The sequence below is a fragment of the Chiloscyllium plagiosum genome, chromosome 24 (genome assembly GCF_004010195.1).
Source record: "Chiloscyllium plagiosum isolate BGI_BamShark_2017 chromosome 24, ASM401019v2, whole genome shotgun sequence".
In the NCBI taxonomy this organism is placed as follows: Eukaryota; Metazoa; Chordata; class Chondrichthyes; order Orectolobiformes; family Hemiscylliidae; genus Chiloscyllium; species Chiloscyllium plagiosum.
In genome coordinates, this window is record NC_057733.1 from 18,675,207 (window position 1) to 18,691,036 (window position 15,830).

At 40.8% G+C, this 15,830-nt stretch overlaps 1 long non-coding RNA gene across 1 annotated transcript in view; it reads left to right on the plus strand.

Moving 5' to 3' along the window:
• The first annotated feature begins 325 nt into the window (after positions 1-325).
• LOC122562045 overlaps positions 326-15,830 on the plus strand; it is a 36,021-nt gene continuing 20,516 nt past the window's right edge. Inside the window, exon 1 of the long non-coding RNA XR_006315195.1 lies at positions 326-412. This is a non-coding gene — a long non-coding RNA (uncharacterized LOC122562045). The remainder of the gene's footprint in view (positions 413-15,830) is intronic.

Sequence of the window (15,830 nt, forward strand, 5' to 3'; positions counted from 1 at the left end):
TTTTGACATGATTAGAAGGCGAAATGGTTTCTAAATATGTTTAGAAATGTTTAACTTGCACTTTTTAAAAATCCTAGCAGATATGTATAAACAATTGATTGCTCTACGAGACAAAGAGCTTTCTTTTTCCTGAGCTAGTTCCACTTCAAGAGTCATAGAGTCATAGAGATGTACAGCATGGAAACAGACCCTTCGGTCCAACCTGTCCATGCCGACCAGATATCCGTCTATAGGAATCAGAAAGAAGCATCAATTGTAATTGAATGAATACTGGAAAGGTCAATGAAAATTTAAAACCATTCTATTTCCATCCTTTCAGGTGAAAAGCACATTCAAGGATAGTACTGTTTTCCAACTGCTGAAGAAATATAGAATTTGGAAAGTATGTTAATCTTGATGTACCATGCTGCAGGTTTGTATCTCTGCTGTTATAAGACATAACTCTATAAGAATTTAAGAAATAAAAGCACAAGTAGCCTTCTCAAGTCTGTTATGTTTGTCAATCAGATTTTGTCTGATCTTCTACTTGACTTTCCTGTGCTCTCTGTGACCATTTTCTCATAATTGAGTTATTAAAATCATGTTTCCCTTTTTATTCATTCAAGTGATGTAGGTGTTGTTGGCTAGCCCAGATTTATTGCCTTTCTCCAATTGTCCCAAAGAATGTGGTAGTGATCTGCCTTCTGAACCACTGAACTTCTTTGGGGTGTAGATACTCCCACAGGCCTGGGAGTAAAGGAGTACCAGGATTTTGAACTCGTGACAGTGAAGGTGAGGTGATATAAAGGTTCTAGTAGTGCTGTGATTGTGTCCCTGCCTCCGAGCCAGGAGGTTAGATTTCAAGTCCCACATGTAATAATATCTTTGAACAGGTTGATTTAGAAAATATCTCCAGAGCCCCAACAAAATTGTCTCTTATAATGTAGTGGTGGTGCTCCTACTTGTGAGCCATAAGGCCTAGGTTCAAGTCCCACCTGCCTCAGATGTGTGTTGTAACATCTCGGAACTGGTTGATGTAGAATTAAGTCGTGAGCGCACATAAAACAGGACAGTCTGGATACAGCATGTTAATTTAATTAACACATTTCTGTGTGTCCAGTGGAGATTCACACGGATGATCCCTGGAATGGTAGGCCTAACATATGATAAACAGCTAAGGATCTTGGGATTATATTCATTCGAGTTTAGAAGGTTGAGGAGAGATCTAATAGAAACTTACAAGATAATACGTGGCTCAGAAAGGGTGGACGCTGGGAATTTATTTCCGTCATGTGGGGATACTATGACTCATGGGCACAGCCTTAGAATTAGAGGGGGTCAATTTAGAATGGAAATGAGGAGATATTTCTTCAGACAGAGAGTGGTGGGCCTGTGGAATTCATTGCCATGGAGCGCAGTGGAGGCCAGGACGTTAAATGTCTTCAAGGCAGAGATTGATAAATTCTTAGTCTCACAAGGAATTAAGGGATATGGGGAGAGTGCGGCTAAGTGGCGAAGAAATGTCCATCAGCAATGATTGAATGGCGGAGTGGACTCGATGGGCCAAATGGCCTTACTTCCACTCCTATTTCTTATGGTCTTATTTCCTTTAAAGATTTTTTGATACACTGCCCCTTTAAAGGGTTGTTAATTGGCTAATTAGTTAATCTGGTTTTGGTTACTCAAAAGAGAATAAAAGGACACTGCTGGGATGCAGACTTGTTTACTAGGTGTAAAGGGATATGTTCTCAGAACAAACTGGCTGCCAAGAAAATAAGTTGAGAACTAGAGCTCAGAGTCAAGAACAGGGTGCTTGAAAAGCATAGCAGATCAGGCAGCATCTGAGGAGCAGGAGAATTGATGTTTTGGGAAAGAGCCCTTCATCACTGCCCAAAAAAAAGAATGAATTTTTCACCATCTGACTTGGTGTCCTCGCTGTAAGCTGTTTAATGCCAATAAGTGGCATTTGAGGTTGATCAGAGATGTATGAGGTCTTCTGCATCATCAAATATCCTTCAACAACATAACCAAACAAAAACCTGTGGTCTCTACCAACAGCCCACTCAGGACTGAACAATATATTGCTCCTGAAGTTCTGATCTTAACTCTGTCAGCATAAGGTGGATCGCTTCCCCTACACTTTGTTCTTTTGGCTGATTTTAACCACTCTCGGGACCTTGCCTTAAAATTAGTGTCAAGGTGTAACTTTAGCACAGGAACTGACATTCAATTGGCTACAACACAATTGCTATCTGTACTGGATTGGATGTGATGTGGTGCCTATGGATTCAGCCTGATGTTCAACTACTCCATGTGCTTGTTTAAACTGAACAAAAATTCCCAATGTGTGAACATGTTCCTCCTGTCTGCAAAGAGGGTCATGTGTATTAAAATGTAACTATGTCACATTAATCTTTCAATTGCAATTTTTCTTACACTTGGTTGTTTAGTAAATTCTGTTCAATTTTAAAATCATATCTAACGCTCTCAGTACATTCCCTACCATGTAAGTGACTAATGTGGTAAATGAATTTTACTGCTGGTCTGATATTAGTAATGGAGGCCATTCATCCCAAAAACAGGCAAGGTGCTGATTGTGTTATATCCAACCAGCTCACACTTGCAAAATGCACAATGTCCAGCATTAGATGTGATTCTATGATTAGGCAAAATTTGCTTGCAAACCCTTGACTAATCAAATTCAAATTGGCTGGTATAAAATTTTTGTTAACTACCAGCCATCATTAACTGGTGCATTAACCATTTCAATTCCTCTACCAATCAGAATCCACTTGCCAACAAGTGCACACTCTAATAGAAGTAATAGCCTCTCATTGAGTGTAATTACTATTTTCTTTTTACTTTGGTATTTCTTACAGTTTGTCCAAATGGGTGCAGGAAGAAATACGATTACAAAATGTTATACTTGTCATCATGACTTAAGTTCTGTGCTTTCCAATGCTTAATGTTAGTAGAAAAGTGTTGACTTCTTACAGTCACAAATCATTTACCCTTGTATCATTTAAATAGACCAACCATGGATAAATTGTGTAAATGTTTACCCCTACCATTGCACTAAATGTCCACCAATCAGTAGAGAAACAATTCTAAAATTCACGCCAAGGCCAGGCCTGGCCTCTACAAGCAATTTAGCATAGCCAATCGACCTATCCTGCACATCTATGAATTGTGGAAGGAAACCGGAGCATCCTGAGGAAATCCACGCAGACACAGGAGAACGTGAAAACTCCACACAGATAGCTGCCCAGGCCAGTTTGCTTCTAAGTTGGCTGGAGATGGTTACTCAAATGTTATCCTAGGACTGCCAGGATCTACCAAGGAATGTGATGGTGAATACCCTTGGCAGTATTTGCCATAAGTGATGGATTAAATGTAAGGTGGTCCTCAGCACTGTGCATAATTTTAAATTTGATGCCTTTATACCGGATCCAAACTGGATTGACTTTAAAACAAAATCTACTTCAGTGTTCAGTTCTGCAGGTGAGTAGATATTAAATTTTCATCACCTCTAATTAATAAAGCAATTATGGGCAGACTGGTAGCTGTCAGTTGACAAATGCAAGTCTCATTACAGAATATTGCTGCTCAATTCCAATCAGTCATGTGCTGCAATTGGTTAATTACAAAGGAGCTGCTTTAATCAAGTGGTTTATAAGGGCAGACTGAAGCAATGACAGATCCCTGGAAAACACAGGCCTGGAATTTGAACACAGTAGTGCTTTGTTTAGAGCTCAAAACCAGGGCTGAATTTACCCAGATTTGAGTTCCCATTTAACAGAATTGAAACGACGAGGCATGTTGGAAATGCACAAAATCACAGTCAGTCTTCCTTTGGCTTCTAAAGTGAATTGACCTAATTGAAGTTTTCTTATATTTTGACTGAAATGAATCTTGTTTTTTTTTTGTGTATTTGAAATCAGAATTGAGACATCAGATCTTTGGCCATTTTATTCTGAAGATGGCTGGTCTCAGAACAAAGCAAAGACAGAATATTGTTACAAATGCTGAGCTAACATTCCCAAAAACCATATTTGGTCAAATATTTCATCATACCAGGAAGAAATTGATCATAAGTATAATACTTCAAGATTACCATTCACTTTAATTTTAGCCCTACTAACATTAAACTAACATCCCTACTCCAAGGATGTTGGCATCCCATTCTCAAATGCCATCACTCTTCAGTGAATCCACGACAAAGGCTCATATAACTACTTTGCAGGGGCATGTGCAAAGCAATTGATCTCTGTATACATGTATATCAGCACTCTTGTCATAGCCTGAAAAGTGAAGCAAGGCAGAGGCATCAGTGATCTTCATCAAAATGTTATGGGGTGGAATAATCCACTGGAGTGCCCTGATCTCCCTCTGTTACTTTGGCAGAACATCATTGTCAATGCTGGGGAAATGGTGTGCATATATTTTAGTTTCTCCAGGACTGCTATTCCAGTGAGGGTGGGGTCAGGCTCATAAGAAACCTCCTTCTCTAGCACTGACCCCATTGCTGGTTACGAACTGAAGTGGAACCAAACCAACTGTGCAAATGTGACATTCCATTTAATTCTGAGATGAGCTTCCAATTACATTTCCACTCCATCACCAACACTGTCTAGTTCCACTTCCCTTGTGCCATGAAATGGTTTGTTTATTGGTATTGTGTTGATGGACCTTCAGGTTTGGACATTGTGTATATTCTCAAGTAGTTTTTTGCCATAAAACAATATTTTAATGAAGTCATGAGTTTAAACACAAGACACATGGTGCAAGTACTCAATTAGCGATTAAAATTTGAAGCCTACTTAGAAACACTGTCCTCCAGTGTTTGTTAGTGCATGAACTATGCAGTTGTAAATCTGGAATCTGCTGCACAGTATAAACTTCACTTTTTGTCGTAATGAGCAAACTGTAAAAATGCACTTCAGCAAACGAATAAAAATGACTCCACAGGACAATGAGACAACAACCATACTTTTGCTGAGGTGGTCTGTACTTTGTTTGTGGCCAGAACAACGATTTGCAGATGAAAACAATTTGGAATTATTTTTGGCCGAAGGGTGAAAACAGGCACTAAATGGGTGCAGTGTTAATAAGACTAGTCTGGATTTAGAATGCAATTTTGGTCCTAATTGCTGATTACCATAATTTTGGACTTGCCTCGAGGTGCCAAAACAGACATCTGCAGGTTTATCACTCAAGCTGATTAGACACAGTTTTTTGTGGAGTAGTGAGTATGGGTGCCATCTATCCACTCCCACTAAAGCTGTGGAGTGCTCAGGCTTGCTCACAATGCCATGTTACAGGATGGTTCAGGGACTGAGCGAGGGCACACGGGCTCTTAAGGATGAGGAACCCTAGAGGAAGAGGAATATCCTCCACCTGCAAGGGTAAAATTTGTCAGCCACCACCCCCCCACCCCAACCCCAATCCCCCTCTCCTGGTACTACTTTATCTGGTCACATCTCCCAATCCTCATCCAGACCAGCAGAGACAAGATACCCAAGAACAAGCACTCCCACTATTCTGGTATACTTCAATTCCAGCCTTGAGCAACTGTCTGTGTGAAGTTTTCATGTTCTCCTGTGTTTCCGTGGATTTCCTCAGGGTGCTCGGGTTTCCTCCCACAATCCAAAGATGTGCAGGTTAGGTCGACTGACTATGTTAAATTGCCTGTAGAGACCAGGCAAGTGCAGACTTGGTGGATTAACCATGGGAAATGCAAGGTCACAGGGATAGGGTAGGAGAATGAGACTGGGTAAGGTGGTCTTCAGAGGGCTGGTATGGACATGTTAAGCCAAATGGCCGCTTCCACATAGAATCCCTTCAATGATTTTATCATTAGCTGGAATGTACAGTACTTACTTGATTGAGTGAAGTTCTCACAGAACTTGTGAGACTTGTGGTTAGGCTGACAAAATACTAAGTATGCATCATTGGATATTTGTCTGATGAGCAGAATGTGGCTAGTCAAGTCCTGCAGGGGTCTGTGCTGGGCCCAAAACCCTTTCTCTGTTTATATCATGATTTAAATGAGGGAAGTAAAGGAGGGTAGTTAAATTCACAGCAGCAAGTCAAGTAGGAAAATAAGTTGTGAAGAGGATGGTAGGGAGGTTTGTCAACAGGTAAGGATGGGTTGAGCGAGTAGGAAAAAAATCTGGCAGTGGGAGTACAATGTGGGTAAATGTGAAGTTGTTCATTTTGGCAGGAACAATGGAAGAGTAGAGTATTAACCAAATGAAGAATGATTGTGGGATTCAAGATGCAAATGGATTTAGGTGTTCTGGTGTATGAGTCACAGAAGGATTAGTATGCAAATGCAGCACATAATTAAGAAGGCTAAGAAAGGATATTGTGTTTGTTATACAGGCATGACTGAGACCAGCTCTCAAATATTGTGTGCAGTTCTTGCCTTCTTATTCAAAAAGAATGTGAATACATTTGATGTGGTTCAGAGGCCGTTTATGAAACTCAGTTTAAATGATTGTGTCATCTTGAGGATAAGTTGAAGCAGGTGGGCTTCTTTGCACTGGGAGTTAGAGTGAGTAGTGATTTGATTGAAGTGTCTGAACAAGATGGATGTAGAAAGGATGTTTCATATTGTAGGTCTGTCCAGAATTAGAGGACACTGTTTTAAAAGTAGGAGTCTTCCTTTTAGGACTGAGATGAGGGAAATTTATCTTCTCTCAGAGCATTTTAAAACTTTGGGACTGTCTGCCTTACAAGGCAGTGAATGCAAGATCACTTAAATATTTAATATTCTTGATTGGCAGGAGAATCAAAGCTTATTAGAGGTAGCTGGAAATGCAAAATTCAAAACAGAAACATATCAACCATGATCTTATTGAATAATAGTGCAGGATCATCATGCTGAATAATCTACTTTTACTTCTATTTTGTACATTGGAATTTTATGTGAGCAACCACTAAATCTTGATGAAATAACCCAGAAAAGCTCTCAACAACTTTCAGGCATTCTTCACAGTTCCAGAGGTAGTCTTCATGGAGGTGGTCTTCCAACTCCAGCAGCAAGTAACATGAAATCAGGAGTTACTACTTTAAATAGTGCTTGAAATCCAGGTCACTGCTGAGTTTACTCTTAAACATGTCGTCCCTTCAGGCAATGGCATTAGGTTAAGCACTCATCACCAAATAGTGTGAAGTCTCATTTGTGAGTAAGTTAGTAAGGCAGTCAGGTCCTCAACAACACCCTAGATGAGTGTTCTGAGCACAGACTTCAAGTCCTTTACCAAGATGGTGTCTAAAGATGAGCTAAAACATTCCCCATTAATGAGATGCTCTGCGGTATTGACATAATCTTGGGAACATCACCCCCTTTATTCTTTACAGGCATCAACCTCCGTTAAATAATTGCACAGCCTCATGTACAATGGGAAAACTACCATTTACCAGTTCCATTCCAAACAGCACACCAAACTGACTTGGAATTATTGCTGAGCCAAAATCCCAGAACTCCTTTCCCAATGCTACTATTAAGCATCCCAAAGCACATGGACTGCAGTGATTCAGGGTGACAACTCATCGTGAACTTCTGGTTGAGGCTTGTCAAACCAGTGATGTCCAAATCCCGTGAATAAGAAATCTAATTTCAATAACCATTCTTAAAGATTCTCTTGTGGATTAAATAAATGGTGATGTACTTACCAAGTCAAGAAATCTTTTATATTCAGATAAAACCTTGCTCTAGCCAAAGACTGAGTAATTTCAATTGTCTTGGTGTAAAACAAACACTATCAGATCAGCTACCTATGGTTTGCCCTGTATGATTTCCCTTTTATTTGTGAAAGGGAGTCAGGGTAGGTCATATTATAGGCTCCTAATCTGATATTACTCTTTCTACACCATTGCCTTTCTTGAATGAATGCACATTCCTCTCTCTAGACTATTCCATCATAACTTGAGTTTGCCCACGTGTTATTCATTCAATTATCATTACCAATTTAATTTATACTACATGGGGAAGAGAATGATCTTGTATGTTGAGATTTTGCTCACACATCTTTGAGCTATTATGCCTGATAATTGCCTCCTTTGCATCTGAATCATCCACTTTTCAGCATTTCATATTGTTAAATATCTAGTTAGCAGATTGAGAAGTATGACAGTGGGTCATTATGGATATGTGGTGATTGGTAGGTATTCAGTCTTTGCTGCCAACAAAATCATATCTAATAAAATCACCTATTGAAATAGTTGCATGAAGGCAATTTTAACCCCCATAATATGTGTGAGCTCAGATAAAGAAAAATGCAAGAATGTTAACAATCTCAAACCCAAATGCTCACTGTCTCAAACATGTCAACCTCTGGCTTTTCAGAAGCAGGATGAGAAATGGAAACTGAGCAGCTCCTATGCCATAAGCTATTTGTTTCTGCAGCTCAGAGTTTATCTTTTTTTTTAAATTAGTCCTTGGCCTGGAGGAATTATTCGGCCTTGAGAAAACAAATAGCTAAAGATATGCAAGAACTGTTGCAGAGTTAAGTGTCTTTCTTTTGGGTCCAGCTTAGCAGAAACATTTTCTTGCAGCTCGCTTAGCTAACCTGCTTTTCCTTCCAACGTTGGATCGATCCCCCGCTGTAACACCACCAACCATCCCAGTTCTTCTCCGACATGCCTCTGATTCCACATCATCTCTCAAACAACTGTGCAAGTTAGTCTAGCCTGTCAATTAGTCCAACAACATAAACTTGCCTGCTCCTCAGCTGTGACCTCTGTTGCAAATTCATATCCTAGGGTGTCAGGTTGGTTTTCATGCAGACATCTTATATAAGTTTTTAAAAAAAACTAACGTGGATATTAAGCAGATTATTCTGTCACAGCACCCCAAAACACACTCTTGAGACTCCTACCCCAGAGAGAGAGAGAGAGAGGTTTATATATATGTGTGTGTCTGCATGACAGGGAAGGAGTGTTTTTGCCTGTGTAAGAGGGGAGTGCAAATGAATGTGCACATGCATGGAAGGGAGGGACTGTGTATGAAGGAAGATGTGAAAGAGGTGGAGAGAATCCAGTATTAACCCTGAATCTCAGTGAATCAGACACAGACAAACACCCCAGACATTGTCTCCACGTCTTCCCTCCCCATCTGCTTTCTGTCACCAAAAACTCTTATCCGCACACCTCGCTAGAAGAAGCTAGTGTTACCTACTCATGTGTGAATTCTGCTGAGGTCAGTTTGGAATATCTAATATCAGAGATTAACTCAAGGTCAATGTTAGTTAACCCCAATACTGTTTGACTTTCCTGATGCCCAGGACTTGGGTGTTCAGTCTGTCTCTTTCACATTCTTTGCTTTTCAATTGAAAATTGGTTTTATTAGTTATTTGGCATTTCTTAGCATCCATTTTTACTATTTTTTTTTAACATTAGGAATTTTATTGCTTTGAATTTTTTTTACTCTACATATTGTTTTCTTTATCTTTGCACCTCAACTCTTATCTTGAAGTTAACATTTAATGTTGTGCCAAACCTTTTCATTTTGAAATTGGCTCATCAGCCCCTTGACTGAGAAAAGTATTAAAAAGTAGACCCTCACAAGAAAAGTTGATTGAACCTCTTTCTCATAACTGATTAGCCACAGGAATCAATTAGACTCTGATGCAACTTGCTTTTACTATCTCAGCTAGCCTTTCGCATTAGCACTCCAGATTCCTCAGAATATGTTGGAAGTTGATCATGGCTTGAATATATTATGGCCATTGGATATTTGCACCATTCTTGTTCTAGAATATAGATCATTACAGCCCCTCTGTTGCACCAACCTGAAGCCCGTCTAACCTACACTATTCCATTCTTGTCCATATGCCTATACAAAGACCATTAAATGCCCTTAAAGTTCTTATCTGTTATTCTTGTCACAAGAATTTCTGCGACTAGTCAGATAATGTCTTCTGGCGATTAAACAAGTGATGGACTGTCGTGCAGAATTGTCAAATGGGTACAACTTTTCCCTATAAGTAGGACATAGTGTCATTTTGTTCTTGAATATATCAACTATCTTTTAATTCTGTTAGCTTTAATTAGTGGAACAAGAATTGGACTAACATTAATCATAAAACAGCAGACAGAATGCATGCCCATATTCTTTGGTGAAGTATGCATGCCGAATGAATCTTTCTCAGAACTGTGTTCACTTTTATTTGGGATTCTAAAATAAAATCACTGTGGCCATAGAACAAGCTGGTCTTCATTTATGAGGCAGAGAGACTGCCAAACCTGGGATTATGATACTTATAAATCTCCATGAAATAGGCCCTTCCTGTTTGTTTAATAAAGCAATGACTCCGAATTATTACCTTATAACTGATTGCATGTTTTAATCCGGTCAGAAGTGAAAGGTAAAAATGTGTAAAAAGCCATGGCTTGGCTCTTAGCCTTTTTACTAATCTATTTGTTTTCAAGCAAAAAAAAAATGCACATATTTCTGAGTGCTTAAAAGTTATATCTCAAACAAGGCTTTTACCAATAGACCACATGATTAATTACCCACAGAAAACGAAGGCAGTTGGTCCAGCTTGGACAAACAGCTCTGACTAATTTTAAACTGAAACACAAAATGAAATAGATGCTCCACTTTATCACTGGCCAAATAGCTGGTTATTAATCTATCAATATGTGAATCTCCTAAAGACTATGAAATTGTTGATAATATTTGGAAAGCATTTCCACCTCTTTTTGTTGTAAGCACTCCGTCACAACATCAAAATACACTATCGTGTGAAAATGTCACCCATAACTAAATTGATTTTTTTTTAACAACTCTCAGCAAACTTTTCAAAGGTTCATACTTCACCATTGTTCAGTATTTGATATTTTTATTATCCGGGAATGAGCGTGATTCCTTTTTTTTTGCAACACTGCCATAATGATTTACTGTAAGCAGCAGTTAAATAAAAACCGGATGGTATTTGGTGCACTGCCCGTGCTAATGGGGTCATTGCATTTATTGTTCTGTCAGAGGACAGCTGGCATTCTTCAAACATTCTGCCTCTCACACAGGCTTAAAGTTTTACCTGGTGATAATCTTCCCAAATTAAGGAAACCTGCTATGTTTGAAACCATGGATGCTAATTCAAACTGGCATTATTTATTTAGTGCAAATCACTCAACAACCTGTTTTCCTAATCGTATTTAATACTTTGTAAAAGGACGAAAAACATTAGCCCAATAAATGAAGAAGGCACAAATAGTTATTGCACAGAAGATTCCTTTTTCTAACTAACAAAGGAAAATAAATTGCATTTTACACTACTTCTGTTAAATTAAGAAACTGAGATAAAGTGTCACAATGCACTATTTAAGATGCCACTTAACAATGAAAGGAATAGTATGAAGAATAAGTGAAATCTAACAATAGCAAATAGTCATGATGAAACTTGGATAGTAAAAGCCTGAAGACTGAGAAAGAAAGAGGCTCCCTTCCCCAGGAGAGAATAATTTAGGGTAAATGTTAATAGAACGAAAGATTGGTTATGCGTTTGATCACTATGCTTTTAACACATCAATGCCTTAGTCCCTCAGCACGTAACTTAACAATTGTAAAAGTTAGTTAGGAAATAGAATATTCAGTGGAATTATTATTTCACATTTGAAGAGGAATTATGTCATTGTTGCACTCATAACCTAATTTGTGGTGCTTCCAGTTCAGTCGAACACAGACTTTGGCCAATGAGATGTCCCAGAGAGATGGGAGAGCTGCGAGAAATTCTCACTAGCGCTAAACATCTCATAACAGAAGAAAGTGCGACTGTAAACACTCACCAGTCTCCTGCTTCTGGATGGTTTCTGTCCATTGCAGGTTCCAACTCATGGAAAACCAGTTTTGTTGACATTTACCTGAAGATTATGCAGCATTTTAATGCTTTATTGACTTGCCTTTTGGAGAGCTTCCAGGTTTACGAAGTAGATGGTCATTTATATTGTGTCTCAACCTGTTCCTCAGTGTATGCAAGTGATTAATTGAGGTAGCTGAAAGTAAATTATTCAACCCCACCACTGAATGTACCACAATCAAGTTCAGCACGTTTCACATTTGATGTCCTCATTTGCATAACTCCAGCAGCTGTGTAAGCACCACAATCAAGAGAAGGGTCGCTGAGAAATATTTCCTCCTTAATCCAAGGATACTTGGGCTGATTGGGCAACATTAATTCTGCTCCAGTTGATGGCACAGACTGTCCCTTAACATTGGCTCTGGACCCCCTGAAGTCTCATGGCTTCAGGTTAAACATGGGCAAGGAAACCTCCTGCTGATTGTATCTGACTTCACCACCTCCTATACATGCACCACCCACTGTGCGAAAAAGTTGCCCCTTAAATCCCTTTTAATTTTTCCTCTCTCACCTTTCCTCTATCCTCTCTTGTTTTGGATTCCCGATTACCACGTACTGTCCTCCCTCAGCTGATGCCTCTGTATTCCTCCTGGGAAAAAGACATTGTCGATTTACTCTATCCATGACCCTCACGATGTTATAAGCCTCTATACAGCCACCCCTCAGCCTCCAAAGCTCCAAAGTAAATAGTCTCAGCCTATTCAGCCTCTCCCTTTAGCTCAAGCCCTCTAACCCTGGTCACATCCTTTAATTCTTTTCTGAACGCTTTCAACTTTCACAACATCTTTCCTATAGCAGGGAGGCCAGGATTGAAAGCAATATTCCAAAAGTAGCCTAACCAATGTCCTGTACAACAACAACATGACCTCCCAACACCTTACTCAATGCACTGACCAATAAAGGCAAGTATACCAAACATCATCTTCACTAGGAGAAAGTAAGGACCACAGATGCTGAAGACCAGAGTCGGGAGTGTGGTGCTGGGAAAAGCACAGCAGGTCAGGCAGCATCCGAGGAGCAGGAGAATTGGCATTTCAAGCATATTTCTTTCATTAGGAATGAGGTTTGTGGGCCGGGGGTCTAAGAGATAAATGGGAGGGGCTGGGGGAAAGGTAGCTGAGAATGCAATAGGTAGATGAAAGTGAGGGAGAAGGTGATAGGTCAGAGAGGAGGGTAGAGCGGATAGATGGGAAAAGTGATACACAGGTCAGGAGAGCGTTGCCAAGTTGGAGACTTGGGACTGGGATAATGTAGGGGGAGGGGAAATGAGGAAACTGGTGAAATCCAGATTGATCCCATGTGGTCGCTGGGTCCCAAGGTGGAATATGAGGCATTCTTCCTTCAGGTGGCGGTTGGTAAGGGTTTGGAGATGGAGGAGACCCAAGACCTGCATGTCCTTGACAGAGTGAAGGAGAGTTAAAGTGTTCAGTCAATGTCAACGTCATCTACTGTATTCATTGCAGCTGATGCGGTCTCCTCTACACTGGGGAGACAGGACACCCACTTGTGGATCTTTTCAGAGCACATCTGGGACACCCGCACCTACCAATACCATCGCCCCATGGCTGAACACTTCAACTACCCCTCCCACTCTGTCAAGGTCATGCAGGTCCTGGGCCTCCTCCTTACCACCTGATGCCTGGAGGAAGAACACCTCATATTCTGCCTTGGGACTCTGCCACCACAAGGGATCTATGTCGATTTCACCAGTTTCCTCATTTCCCCTCCTCCCACATTACCCCAGCCCCAAGCCTCCAACTCAGCACCATCCTCCTGACCTATCCATCACCTTTCCCATCTATCTGCTCCATCGTCCTCTCCGACCTATCACCTTCTCCCTCACTTTCGTCAACCTATCGCATTCTCAGCTCCCCAACCCCACCCCTCTCCCATTTATCTCTCAGCCCCGGCTTACAAGCCTCATTCTTGATGAAGGGCTCATGCCCAAAATGTCAACTCTCCTGCTCCTTGGATGCTGCCTGACCTGTGCTTTTCCAGCACCACACTCTTGATCTTCTTCACTATCCTATCTCCTGTGACTCTACTTTCAAGGAACTATGACAGATCCTTGTATGACAGTTCAGCACTTCAACAATGTACTTTGGGTTGATGTATGATAATGCATCTTACTGCGACAGGGACCCCTCTTATGCATCTCAGTACTTGTCGCTGGCACTTTTAGCTCTCAGTCACATGGATGAGCGCACACAGTCTGCATACCTTACCATTGCTACTCCACTCAGAACCTAAGGTTCACACTAGTTCTACCTTGCATTGTCTTTAACATTAGACAGAAAACCAGGCAGATGTCGTTTTTCTCCGTAATAATCGGTCAAGGGGTTGGGCATGGTGCTGTATGACATTGGGCTGTGTCACTATCACATCTATAACATATGCCTGCAGCTTATGTGATAAGCACCCAGATGGTCATATTTTGAACTATAAAAGGCATAATCTTTAGTCCTATCAATGAGGATTATAGTCAGTCAGGGTGTCTTATCACAGATAGTCAAGAATAGCATCTGATCTCGGTCCAGGTGCTTGTTTATGGTCATTTGGCTACCTGGGACAATCAGTGTCCAGGGAGCTGTCTTATAACCATTCGGAGAGTGGAATATGATCAGCCCTTCAGGTCAAATCCAACCAGTCCAGGAATTGCCAATAATTCAGTCAGGGAGCTTCATGGAAATCTGCTACTGTACTTGCCTGGCATGGTTTGTGCAGCATACATCTTCTGGTCAGAGGAGTCTATGTCCCATTGTATCAAGGATTTTAGTACACTGTCATTTGTGTGATGTAACTGGTGATTGATCATATTGCTAAGGATTAACTTTCTTTTCAATATTGCTCTCATAGGCTCATTGAAACTGACCCCAGTAGATCCAGTCACAAGCAGTGTCAACAGTGCCATGGCTGGTACGTATCGAAGGGCCAGAGAAATTGAGGAGGATCATGTGTCAACAAACCCAGGGTGGTCACCAACATCCTGTAGATGCCAAACAGTTTCCAATTGAAGAATTTGCAGTAAAAGATCCTCTCAGGATGCAGAGAAGATACGGGAAGTCCACAGTCTTTAGAATGAGATGTCACTTCCTCCAGATCATAATGTGCAAGGTCATCACTAAGTGAGGCTGTCATAGGCTACTACCTCAGAATTGTCATCTTCTGGAACATTCCAGGTGCAGGGTGGAGTATACCATGCACACACTGTAGTGAGAGTTCCATATTATAATGCAGCTGACTTCATTAATAGGGAAGAATTCCATTTGTTCAATATACAAGTATCACATCTTACAAGTCTGCACTGGACACCTTGTTGAAGCTGACATGATATCTACATCCTTGATCATTCTCAGGTTCCTGTTACATTTTAAGAGCATGAATGCCTTACAAGGATGGTTGCTGGGGGTCTGAGTACTACCATCAACAGCTTGATGACACCGCTATATAAGTCCCTGACTAATGACCACCATTAGATGCAATGTAACCCATCTTCCACTGGGCCAACATAGGGTAGATGATAACTTACAGTAGAAAAGGGTGGCTCTGGGCAAGCACAGCAGACCAGGCAACATCCGAGGAACAGGAGAGTCAGCATTTCAGGCATAAGTCTGGTAACTTACTCCTGAGGAAACATTTGGTGATTGGGAAGGTCTGGGAACGGGGAGTGGAATTACAGTGCGCTCCAAATGGAATGCATTGCATAATTCTAACATGCCGTGGGCTGGACAACTAGTTCAGGAAGAAGGGATATGGTAAAACCTAGGACGAGAAGCAGGAGAAGGCAATTTAGCCTCTCGAGCCTGCGCTGCCATTTAATATGATCATGACTGATCTCACCTCCACCTCATCTCCACTTTCCTGCCTGTTCTCCGTAACCCTTCCATCTATGATTTTAAAAATCTGCCTATCTCCTCAAGTTTATCTAATGTTCTGCTATACACTGCGCTCTGGTGTAGTGAATTCCACAGACTCACAACCTTT